Below are 12,713 nucleotides of genomic sequence, written 5' to 3' on the forward strand. Positions count from 1 at the left end.
CTTTTGAATTTAGCGGCAATTAACCCTAAATAAGTATTGGGCTTATGAAAAAAAAAGTTTTAGATTCTACATATCAATTTTTTTATTATTTATTTAAATAATAAAAAAGAAAAGTTTAGATTTTTTATGTATGCCATAAAATATAAAATAATTATTTTATATACATCATCCCACCGAACAATTTGTTATCTTGATTATACCCGTGCTACGCACGGTCCAATTATTTCTACGTATTTATGATACATAATACGTGTAATATATAAATTGATGTGACTGTGCACTCGGATGTATAGTGCATTCGAGTGTACAGTGCACGGACCGATTATTCATACGTATTTATCATACATAATAGGAGTAGTATATAATTTTAAATATATATTAAGTGATATAAAATAAAATACAAAGTAAGTCAATGAAAATGGAAATTTATATTACATAATATAAAATAGTATATATATATATATATTAAAAAGGGCATAAATCATTGCAAATGATTATATTTTCTAAGAAAAAAAAATATATTTCATATGTCCCATAAAAATGGTCTACATTTATCGTTTTGGTACGTCCACAAAAAATAGTGTCTTCTCATTTATATACATCACCTAACAACAAATCAATACATATTATCCTAAATGTATCAATTGATTTTAACAAAATGAGAAATGAAAAAGGATGTTGCATTGAACAATTATAATGGATTTGAAGGCTATGAAGGTCATGGAATTGAAGCTTCCATGGTGAAGAATGAAGATTTGTCAAGTTCATTTGATGTTAAGTTGTAAGGGATTGAATGTAGAATTAGGAATATCACATTAGGACTATATCAGTTGATGTTAAGTTGAATAAATCATTCGGTTGATGTTAAGTTGTCACCATCACATTATCACATTGTGGCCACAACGGCTCATCATTCCAAAGCATATTTGCATGCCTGCAAGTACCTACTAACTGTGTAGTATTCACAGACATAGATTGATGGTTCCTCATTCAAATACCTAATGAACCCCTTTTTAAAAACATAGGCATAAAGCCCCCCCATGGACATGTAGGCTTACAAATAGCCTCACATTGATCTTGTGATACTTTCCTAAATTGAATAAACTTCCCATTTGCAATTACCCAACTTGTTAAAGCTACCTTACACTCATGCCCATCAGCAAATCTGAGCTCTAGCGTGATATCAAGTTGTTTCTTATCAAAATTTGGATCACACCTACTCTTTTTCTTCTTAGGTCTTACCATCTTCCCTTCACCCTGTCATTCTCACTGCTATTAACATCTTCATTAGATTTCTCATACTTTGATACATTTTCTTCATCTTTTTCATACTGACACTTCTCTATTAACTCCCCAACCCAAGTAGCAGGACCTTTATCCTTCTTTTTTTACCTAACATCCAAATATTCTTCATCATCTATACACGTTCCCTATTAGGATCATCATCCTCATCAGTTTATTCCTCGTTAGAGGGCATATATTCACTCTTGGAGTCACTGGTTACTCCTCCATCATACATTTGAAGCACGCAATCCCCTCCACTTGAATCTATAGTACATAAGTTTGAGAGTACCTCTTTAAGAGAAGGCTGATATTCCCCATCACCTGCCCCAGACTCTAACCCATCATCTGCCCAATAACCCTCCCCATCATTTTCCCCAACATCTAACCTAATCCCACCCTCCACAAAAACGTTTAAAGATTTGTTAGAACAACATATGAAGCCCAACACCTCCATCACCTCTTTATCGATTTTGATCACCTTAAAGACATATGACTTAGGCTCCACATATAGTAACTTACCCCATCCTGAGTAACCTAAACCCTTGACTAACTCCTTCAAACCCAAAAACCCAAACTTGTCTATACCAAGGTCAAAAAATCCTACATTTTTACCCATATCATCAAAGCCTTGTGCTTCCTTAAATGTTCCATCGTGATGTATAAAGAGGGTGAAATTGCAACTGCAAAATAAATAAATAAATAAATAAAAATAAAATAAATACAATTTCAAAAACCCAATCGATTATTGAAAGAAGAACGCAATCACACGAACAAAATTGTTATTCAAATACCACCGATTGAAATAACCTACCTATCACCCATGTCTCTACGCTTAATTTAGTCGTGCTCTGCAACTTAAGTTTCTCAGTCGTGCTCTCCAATCGCAGTGCTCTTCTATGTTGAAATCCCTCTCTGCTCTCACTGCCGGAATATGACCTTTGGTCTTTGTCGTTCTATATTACTTTGCTAGATTAGGGAATTTAATTTACCAATTAGGACATTATACTTGGCTAATCAGATAGGCCTTTAATTAAAATCGAACAACATAAGTATTGTTTTTATTTGAACTTTCTCATATGTGCGGCTCTGTTTTCTTCAAATTATTCTGGTTTTTTTTCATATTCTTTTGTTGCTTTTGGGAGAAAAGTAAGAGAAAAAAAGTGTGTGCCTATAATTAGTATTTTTGTTCTAATTAGTTCTAATTAATAGTAGTTATTTTGTCATTTTTTTCAATAAATTTAATAGTTGTCAGTTCTGTAATCAAGTGTATTGTGTCTCTTTAATAACTGCCACTATTTTCACAGCTAGGTAGCTTTATTTTTTTTGATAAACATAAAAAAAGGAAAAAAAATCAATGGTTATTTTTGTGCTACCTACATCAAATAAAAGAATCATTATGAGCAATAATATATTGTATTTATTATTCATTTATGGCAAAAGAGTAAGAGGATATTTTGACTTCTTATTTCAATCATAAATTTTCAATTGTGGTGTGTTTCGATCATACAAACCATAGAGATTGAGAAATTCTATAACATGATATAAAATCTACACAATACGAAATCTCTTCTCCTTTTGCAAATATCATCTCATCTGAATTCATATATTAGATATGGTAGAAAACAGTTTGGCTAATATCAAAATTACACTATCACCATTTTTTTTGCTTCCGCAGATCCAAGGGGCAACACTTCAATGCTCCATTTAAAGCAAGAGTCTTCGTTTTTGGAGAAAATTCGAAAATATTAGCTATTAATATCGCAGATCTAGACATGTAAAAAATAAAAATAAGTGTTGTAATAATTGCTTAGTATTTGAGTTGTAATTGAGAAAATATCCAGAAACTAATCATTATATATATGTGAAAACCATAAAAATAAATCAACATAAAAAAGAATTAGAACAATAATGAAGAGAGAAACTCTGAATTGTGAAAATGTTGTCTTAAATGATATTTTTGAAGCTAGAAAATTGGTTCCAAAATTTGCAGATTTGAAATTCGAAATATTAGTTTGGGCCCAATTCTTTAGAGCCAATTAATATGTCCAGGTGTTCCAGTTGTATACAGAAATGAATAATTATACTAAAACATTACTCAATTGACAACTCTTCGACCACATACTCAATAGATAAAAACATGTGTGACTTGTCCCCTTGGAATAGCCTAGTGGATGGGGTGGTTATCTGTTGTCCAAGAGGTCACAGGTTCGAGTACTCTCGGCCACAATAACCACCATAGGTGGGGTGTGTGTGTGGTTTGTATTATTTGTAAAGACATTATTCATAAAAAAAAAACATATGTGACTTAGCGAAAAAATTTGGCAGGCGAAAACTATGCTTTAATATCTTATAGATATTGCAAATGCTTGATGGTTCATCAAGTTTGCCACTTTCTATCCTTGTTTTTATGTACATTGAAATGTGATATCATTGGTTTTTATTACAACTTCGTCAAACATTATAATTAATTGCAAAATCAAGATGTTGAGTTGGGTTTTAATCTCAATAGCATAGTTAAGATAAAATGATAAAAGACACGTAAAACAATGAAAGATGCGGAATTTACGTGGTTCGATCATGAAGATCTACGTCCACGGGAGGTTATCAGTATTTTTTCATTATATTTTGATAGCTTACATTTTACATGGTGAAAAAAATGTGAAAAAAGCCTCCCTTAACTCATAACCAAAGGTCTTATTTATAAGTTTAAGATTAAACCTAAACCCTTGGGCCTATTTAACCCTAAAGCCCATTAATATAAGATCATTGGTCAAACCAATTAATCTGCCACGTATTCGATACTTCATATATATATATTAGGCAGTGTATAGTTTATGAGATTTTTATGATTGAAAATATTTTTATTATTCTTTATATGATATGATAGATATTAATTGAATTGTAATATGATAGTTATAAATTTAATAAATGCATTATTATATTTAGAGTATATAGGAAAAATAAAAAAGTATTATATACTAAATCATGTATTTTCTCATAGGTACCTCTGGTACCATTCTCTTTGATTTTAATGGAACTTTCCCTTTTCTGACCAAAAAAAAAAAAAAGAAATCACCTAAGAATTTAGAACTAAGCTTTTTACATTCATTTTCGTAATAAACAATACACTCATTGGCAAGTATTGCAATACACAGATATCTGATAAGTATTGAGTGTATATGCGATCCAATATGTATTGCAAAAGTATTGGATCCATATCCATATTCACATTAGAAAATTCAAAGCAGAGATGAGGCAAAAATAAAAAATAAATAAATAAAAATTGGGTATGATGAATGGAGGTGGCGACATCTGGTTGTTGGTGGTGTAACATGGCTAGCCCACAATAAACCCATAGATACAGCTCAACTATTAGTAATTATTTTGTACAGCAGCCCAACTACATAATAATAATAATATAAACACTTATCTCATTTTAGGGTTTAACACAATTGAGCGGCGCCGCTATCTCCAGATCTACCCTTTTCCTCTTCTCCCTCGTTGCATCTTTCTCCCCTTCAATTCCATCTTTCTCCATATTCACCTTCTCTCTCGTCGTCTGCCATATTATCGAGCATCGCTTTCTTTGGCCACTCCCAAAAATAAAACCCTAGCTTTCGCCCCATCTCCCCTCTTATCTCTGAAATTCATGTCGGCGACTCCTTACGACCGCCCCCCACCGCCCTTCTTCGTGTTTCAAACGACGGCGTCGCCCAAGCCCAAGATGCTCCAGATCTCGGCCTTCTCCCTCTACTGCATATTTGCATCTTTAATTCCAGTTCCAGCGCTCCAGATCTCGGCCTTCTCCCTCGACTGCATCTTTAATTCCAATTCCAGCGTTTTTATACTGATTAAGATCTATTTTTTTTTTCGATTATTAGTTTTCCTTTTTAAATTTTTAAATTTTTCTTTTTTAGTTTTATATTATCAGTTTTGTAGATCTAGGAATATCGTTTGAAAAGTTTTTTTGGGAAGATGCTTTGTTTTTTAATACTGAATAAAATCTATATTTTTTTTCCATATTAGTTTTTTCGTTTAGAGTTATATTTTTGTTTTTATGGTATTATTATGTTAGATCGATGAATATCTACACAAATTGTTAAGTTACAGAATAGTTTTTTTTTTCCATAATAGTTTTTTCTTGGTGATTACTTTGTTTTATGGCATTTTGAATCTAATTTGAGTTAATTTGCAGATTAAGGATTATGATATTCCACAAGGTTCCAACAGTTATAGTGTGAATTCCATATATATTTCATACACATATCATATAATAATATCATAATACAACCCACAAAAAATATCAATGAAATTTGCTTCTATAAAAAACAATAACAAAATAACTTGAAATCTCCTATTCAAACATATAAGTTTGACCAAAAAATTTACTAAAATGTTTAACCTTTATACAGGTTTATGGTAGTACGAATCTCCCTGTCAAATTTCACTAAAATGTTTAATCTATTTAAGGAAGCAAGAAGTATGAGTACATATTTGTTCATAATTAGTATTTACATGAGTACATATTTATTCATAATTTTAAAAATAACGTAATTTTCAATTAGTTGAATAAGACTATTGAGTTAGCATTTTTTAAAATAAAGGAAAAAGAGGAAGGAATTAAAAATGTTAACTAAATTCACAACAATAGTAAATTTTTAACTAAAAATTTTAGATAGTTTTCATTAGCATGGATTATGTATTTTTTTTTTTTCAAATTTCAATTATACCCATTCTAATTGAATTTACTTATACGCACTTCGGTTTTATATATATATATATGTGCAAATATTGACTTCTGTTTCTATAAATGCCCTTTGTTCTTCGAAATTTTCTATATACCCTTTGTTCGCCAGGATTTTATATATATGCCCTTTGTTCTTGATGAGGAACCTGCTTTGTAGTAAACAGAAGTCAAAACATGTATCGATAAATCAAAAAAATTATAAATATATACTAACCAAAGTACGTGTTTAATTACTTTTGATTTTTTTGGTGGTTGCAGGATATGTGATGTTTGTTGATTTTCTTAGTCCTGAGAAGAGATTTTATTGTTCGTAAGTTGGTTGAATTTTGCAAAATTGAACTGAAGTTGTATTTGATGTTTATTTATAAGCATGAAACAGACCCTTATAAGCATGAAACAGACCCTTCAAATTATTATCATCATCATCATCATCATCATCATCATCATCATCATCATCATCTGGATTCTTCCAAACGCGATTATTAAATGCATAAAGGAAACGATTGGTAATTGGTATGCTATGCTACTAAATCAATTATGAAAATCTATAAATCTTTATATGTGTTGGGCTTCTTTATTGCTCTCTCTTTTTCCCTCTTCCAATCGAGCTAAAAGGCTTATTTATATATAAATATATTTGACTATTTTAATATAAATTAAGTTGTAGTTCTATTAAATATCTATAATCTATAATATATTAAAAAAGCAACTTTTAATTTGAAATTAATTTCAAGATTGGGTGAGAATTTTGAAGTTATAATGAAATTGAAGATTTGTTTGTAAACTATATTTTTCTTTTTTTATCTTCTTATTTTTTGTTTTATTTATTTCCAAAATTATAAAATTCTACTAATTATAAAAATATTTAATTTCCATATCAAATTAATGATCACGATAAAAGCTTTTATTTGATATATTTTATGTAAATATTTGATTTAAAATGTAAAAATTATATTTTAAATATTTTTAAAAAAATCTATCTCCTCCTCTCATCCTTTGTTTTTTTGAATAATTCTATTTTTTAATTTTGTTTTTAATTTTTTAACTTATTTTTTTTGCCTTTTCATAATGTCAATTTTTATTATTATGAATTCTTAATTATTTTTGATTTTTTTAATATTCAGCCCAAATATATTTAGTTGAATTTAATTTTTCAGTACACTTATAAATATGATAATTGAGTTAGTGTCAATTTTCTAAAACTATATAAAAAAAAATTCCCATGCATAGCATGGCGTGCAAATGGTAGTTTAGATATAATATGTATTGGATCTTATAAAATAATTTATTTTTCATAGAAAAATTTAAGTAATAGTACTTTTTAGGCAAAAAAAATTACGTAATATATTAATCGTTGATCCATAAGTGATAAAAAAAAAAAAAAACTTAATCAAGTTTATATATAGAATATTCAAACTAACCGAATTGAGCCCAAACTATATTATATATAGAACTAAAAAAACAACTCAAACCATACTAAAAGTCAAAGTAATTGGAATTGCCGTCAAAGTGCATGCGTTCCTTCAAGATGTTAACAAACAAAATAAAAATAAAAATTGTTATGTTTTTCTACCTAAAAAATAAAAGCAATTTGTCTTCCTTCAGCCTCTTCATTGTTCCTCCTTTTCTTTTTCATCTTTGCTTAGACGCCTTTCGTCTCTCCCCGCATCCACGCGGTCACCGATCCTCTCTATCTCTCTGCGCTTTCTCAACATTGGCTCCACTACAAAAAAAGCTGCCGAACACCGACGGATAAGCCGACGGGCTGTTATTCCATCGGTATTCACCGACGGACCACCGACGAAATCCGGCGTATTTTTCGGTGCTTTTTTCCCGACGGATATACCGACGGAATGCCGGCGGAAGATATTACCGACGGACCATTCCATCGGTATTGTTTTATTTTTTAGATTATTATTTAATTTTAATTTACACGACGGAATACCGACGGATACTATCCGTCGGTATTTGTTTTAAACTAGTGTGTAACCCGTCGAAATTCGACGGGAATTATTTGATGTTATAAGTATAAAAAAGATGTAGAAATTATTTCATAATATATTTATAACTTTTGGAGATTTTTCATCAAAGAAAAGTGTTAACATGATATGCCATACTATATATTATAGTAATAAAAAAGTACATTTTTCATGACTTCAATACTTTTAATTCAATAATTTTTTTTTGTGTAAGCATTAGAAGAATAACAAAACACACGGATACAAAAATCAATTTATGTATGTCTGAATTCACGCTCCAAATTTTAGAGATCTGGCTAATAAAGGAGAGAATATGTTCTTGAATTAGCACATTAATTTGAGCTGCACACCTCCCTCCCTCTCCCTCTCTCTCCCTCAGCGTTTTCTTTCCTGTCCATTTGAATACAGGTACTGCCGTTGGATAAACAATTTCATCTTCAAGAAGCTTTCGTTTTCAACCCTTTTCTTGTAGTTCTTTCTGCATTGCCATATCCATGTATATCTTCTCTAGCTCTTTAACTCGGCTTCTTCTAGGCTCTAGCTCACGGTATGAAGCAATTATCTTCCTTTTAATATCTTTGGGAAAGTCTTCAAAAGAGTTGTTTTCTCTGTGTTCAGAAGCCTGAGCTCGAATTTCTCTTGCTTCAGTCCTATCTTAAGCATAGTAAACATGTTGGGGTTGATGCCTGATTGTCAACAGAGTGCAGTGTAGCATGCAAATATACATACTCACAAACAAATCTACATATAATATACATATATAAATAACTAAGGTTTGCAGTTTTAGATGGCAGTGATTTTGAGCAGCATATTCAATTTGTTTCCTCTAAAAGTAAGAAAAAAAAGCAATAAAATATTCATTGAAAAATCTTAAACTCAAAAGTCAAGCACTGACACAAGTACACAACTTGGTTTGCTTAGAATGATATACACAATAGTTGCTTAGCGAGCAGGTGATAAGGATATCACTCTCATTCAGTTTCAAGTATCATCAACTCACACACAAGCCAAAAAAAAAAATGAAAATGAAGCATCTCAATCCAGCTTCAAATAATAAAACAACTAATTAGATCAATAATATTCAAGCATATCTCCACAACGGGCAGAAATTTGAGCAATAGCAAAAACTGAGCTAATAATCCAACTACATGAATATAAAAAAGTACTTTTTAAGCCACAAATCTTTTTAAATAACTTAAAAATAACAAAAACAAATATAAGATGAATAATTATCCAAGCAAAAGACATGTAAACCATTTAGACAAGTATTTATATCATAAAACAATGGCTAAGAAGCAATATTTATAGCAAAATGTGTAGCCCGTTACCCGTGTCAGTTAAAACATGATCTGAAACACCCACCCATGACTGAAACACCCGTGTCATAAACTTGCAAGATAAGAGTATGGTTTTCAACACAATATATGGTGAAACTCTATGTTTGTAGATCGAAGAAAAAAAAAACTGAAATGTTGGACTGAAGATATAATTTGAGATGAAAAGAAGTGGTCTTATATCTTATTTGGCAGAGATGCCTCTCGTTGTGCATTTGAATGGGTCGAGACATTTTTTATACGAAAAATGATGAGAACTCCATATACACAGTTAACAAAATTTTAAATATTGTGAACTTACTGCTTAAAGTCATAATTATAAATAATTAAAAATTAGAAACTTAGAAACATTAAAGATAGGTTAGTTAAGTTAAATAACTAAAATTCACAATTAAAAGGTCACATACAAAGAAAAGAAAGTCATGCACCATTAATCCAAAACTGGGTTTATATGTTAGTTTATTCTGGTAAGGAAGGAGTAGTACAAACCACATCATCTGAAATCGATCAGTAGCACCACCAAAAATAGAAGAAATAAAAAGGAAAACAAAAAAAGAAAACATTTGTAGTCTGCAACAAAGTAAAATGTGCTTCTTCTACGAACTGGAAGGAGAGGTCATTACCGAGAGAATGTCGATAACAGAAGCCATGGCTGAGAGAGCAGAACAATCAGTCAAAAGGCCTAAGAGCTATCCAAACATAATCGAACTCCATAAGTCATACCACTAATTGCTTTAAAGAAAAATTATACTAACATTTCAAAAAGCCTGTAACCGGACTCATTAATTTATGGTATAAAAGTTTCTACAACACAAATATAGACCATGAAGTCCACTTCTTTCAGTTGGCTGTAAATTAACTCAGAATTGCAAATAAAAGCATATGAATATGAAACATTCCCACATCTTGAATTGAGGTAAGCAACCAAAAGTCCAAAAGATAAGATTAATTAGAAAAAAAAAGGGTGGGGATGAAACACATTCATTCCATCACTTGGTAATCCTCAAGAGATTCAAACTTACACCGTCATTTCATAAATTATGATCAAAACACAAATGCAACAATAAGGGATTAGATTAAAATTGTGGTGATTAATGCAACGAAAGTTTTTAGCTTACACCATACAGATGCCCATTTACTGATGCACCTAATTAGTTAATCTCCAACAGAAATATCGATAAATTCAGTAGCTATAACAGTAGAGCCAATAAAGGATTTGAACCCATCCAACTCGGTAACATAAAGAAAAGGGAATATGAAGTGGAAACACCAGAAAACAATCTGTTGACATAACTGAAAATGAGGGTGAGAATTCGGAGAACTTACAGTTGAAGTGAGAATAGGAGTAGGCGACTGCAACACAGCGGCTGGCGAGCGGCGGTTCTGGACCAGGCACCTAGAACCAAAAATCTGGAAAAAAGAAGAAAATAAGATGGTATTGCCGCGTTAATGCAAAAGAAAAGAAAGACAACAAAAGAAGAAGAAGGTTACCTTGCGATTGCTGCATTGTTAATTATTCAAACTAATGAATTTATAGATGAAAATTTAGGGTTTAAAGTTCCTTTGATAAATTTCTTTCCAAATTTTTTTTTTCTAAAGTTTATAACCATTCTATATTTACATAATTTGCAGCAAGTGAAAATTAATTAACATAAAAATCTAGGGTTTAAGTTTCCATTGTTAAACATCTTTCCAAAATTTGTTCTATCTAAAATAATAATCATTCCATATTTAAAATAGTCAAACATTTAATACTTACCATAGGGGGAAGGGAGGTGGCAGATCGATTTCTGGTTTTCTGGTGGTGGGAGGGGCAGATCGGCGGCCATGGCTGCCGTGGTCGCCGAAAATCGCAAAGAGACGGTGAGGATTTGGGGATCTAGGGGCGCGGCGATTCGCGCCGGAAATCGCAAAGAGGCTCCCTTCGCCGGACCTCGAATCAGAAGGTGGAATTGTGGAAGGGACATATCTCATCGCTGCGAATCGCGGTGGAATGCGGCCGATGAGTCGAATCGCCCGGGGAGGGAGGGGAAAAAGGAGGTGGCATCGGAGAAGGTGGAAGAGCAGATCTCTAGCGGGCGGCGAAAGGTGGCAGATCGCGGCTGCGGCCGGTGAGTCGAATCGCCGGCAGAGGGAGGGGAAAATGGAGGTGGCATCGGCCGGTGGGTCGAATCGTCGCGGAGAGGGAAATGAAGGTGGTGGTCGACGCAGAGAAAGGAAGAGAAGACAATATGATTTTACAATGTTTAACTTAATTAATATATATAAAATAATAATAATAATTGATGTGGAATTATATTGCCACGTCAGCTATAGAAAATTGAGCTAGAGGCTCTAAAATTATAGCGATTTTGATTCTTGAATTCTTAGATATGCCACGTAGGAGAGTGAATTAAGGAGAGGCCAGGAATCGTTAATCGTATTATATATTGATGATAATGTCAATATCTCTAAATAATCATATTATTTAATAAAAGATTAATGTTGGCTACATAAATTAAATTATATTAAATATATTTTTTTTACGTAAATATTCTTTACTTTTGATGAAAATATAAATAAATAAATAAAATTTAAAAGGTATAATTGAAAAGAATTTAAATAAGAAACCTAACAACAAAATAAAAATTAACCCAAACCTACCCCACCACTCCACAAAAAAGAACCACACAAATTTATCTTCCTGACGTTTCCCCATCTCCCCAGGCCCCTGCCGTGCCCACAAATTTCCTTCACTTCCCATCCCACTTAGTCACAAGTCAATTTTACTGAAACATTGTTTTTAAATGATGTAAAACTACAAAAGAAACATTACTTAGCAAATATTGTATAATTAACATATTCAAAAATTAAATATTCTATAACTAATACATACTTATATAAGAAATATAATATATATACAACTATATTACAAATTATAGATTTAGATCTTCATAAAAAATGAACTCAAATAAACAGTCTAGAAGTTGAAATTGGTAAATATTTGTAAATAATTTAAGATGAATTATTCGAAATTGGTTATACACATCCAATAAAACATTCTAAATTATATTTAACATAGTATTACTCCAAAGTGAAATTGCAAACATATATATTTTAAATCCAGGAGTATATAATGCACATTGATATCTATTACTACATGATATAATATTCTTTACTAAAGTGAAATTGCAAACATATATATTTTAAATCAAGTGTGTAGCTCCATGTTTTTAAATCCAATTGGATACATGTTCATAATTTAACTCTTAAGTGTAAAATTTTAAACCATGTAGAGTTCCCTATTATATTACAAAAATAGGTACACATTTTTTATAGTACTAATAAGATGTTGATTATTTTTTAAATAAGGGACTATAGTGAAAAAAT

The 12,713-nt window shown here is 31.3% G+C and overlaps 1 long non-coding RNA gene across 1 annotated transcript; it reads right to left on the reverse strand.

Moving 5' to 3' along the window:
• Positions 1-8,194: 8,194 nt before the first annotated feature.
• LOC130988347 (uncharacterized) lies at positions 8,195-12,209 on the reverse strand. Its single transcript, XR_009090058.1, has 2 exons — positions 11,104-12,209; positions 8,195-10,754 (listed from the first exon to the last, which is right to left on the reverse strand). It is a non-coding gene; the product is annotated as an uncharacterized LOC130988347 (long non-coding RNA).
• Between the last annotated feature and the right edge of the window lie 504 nt (positions 12,210-12,713).

This window comes from Salvia miltiorrhiza, chromosome 6 (genome assembly GCF_028751815.1).
Source record: "Salvia miltiorrhiza cultivar Shanhuang (shh) chromosome 6, IMPLAD_Smil_shh, whole genome shotgun sequence".
In the NCBI taxonomy this organism is placed as follows: domain Eukaryota; kingdom Viridiplantae; phylum Streptophyta; class Magnoliopsida; order Lamiales; family Lamiaceae; genus Salvia; species Salvia miltiorrhiza.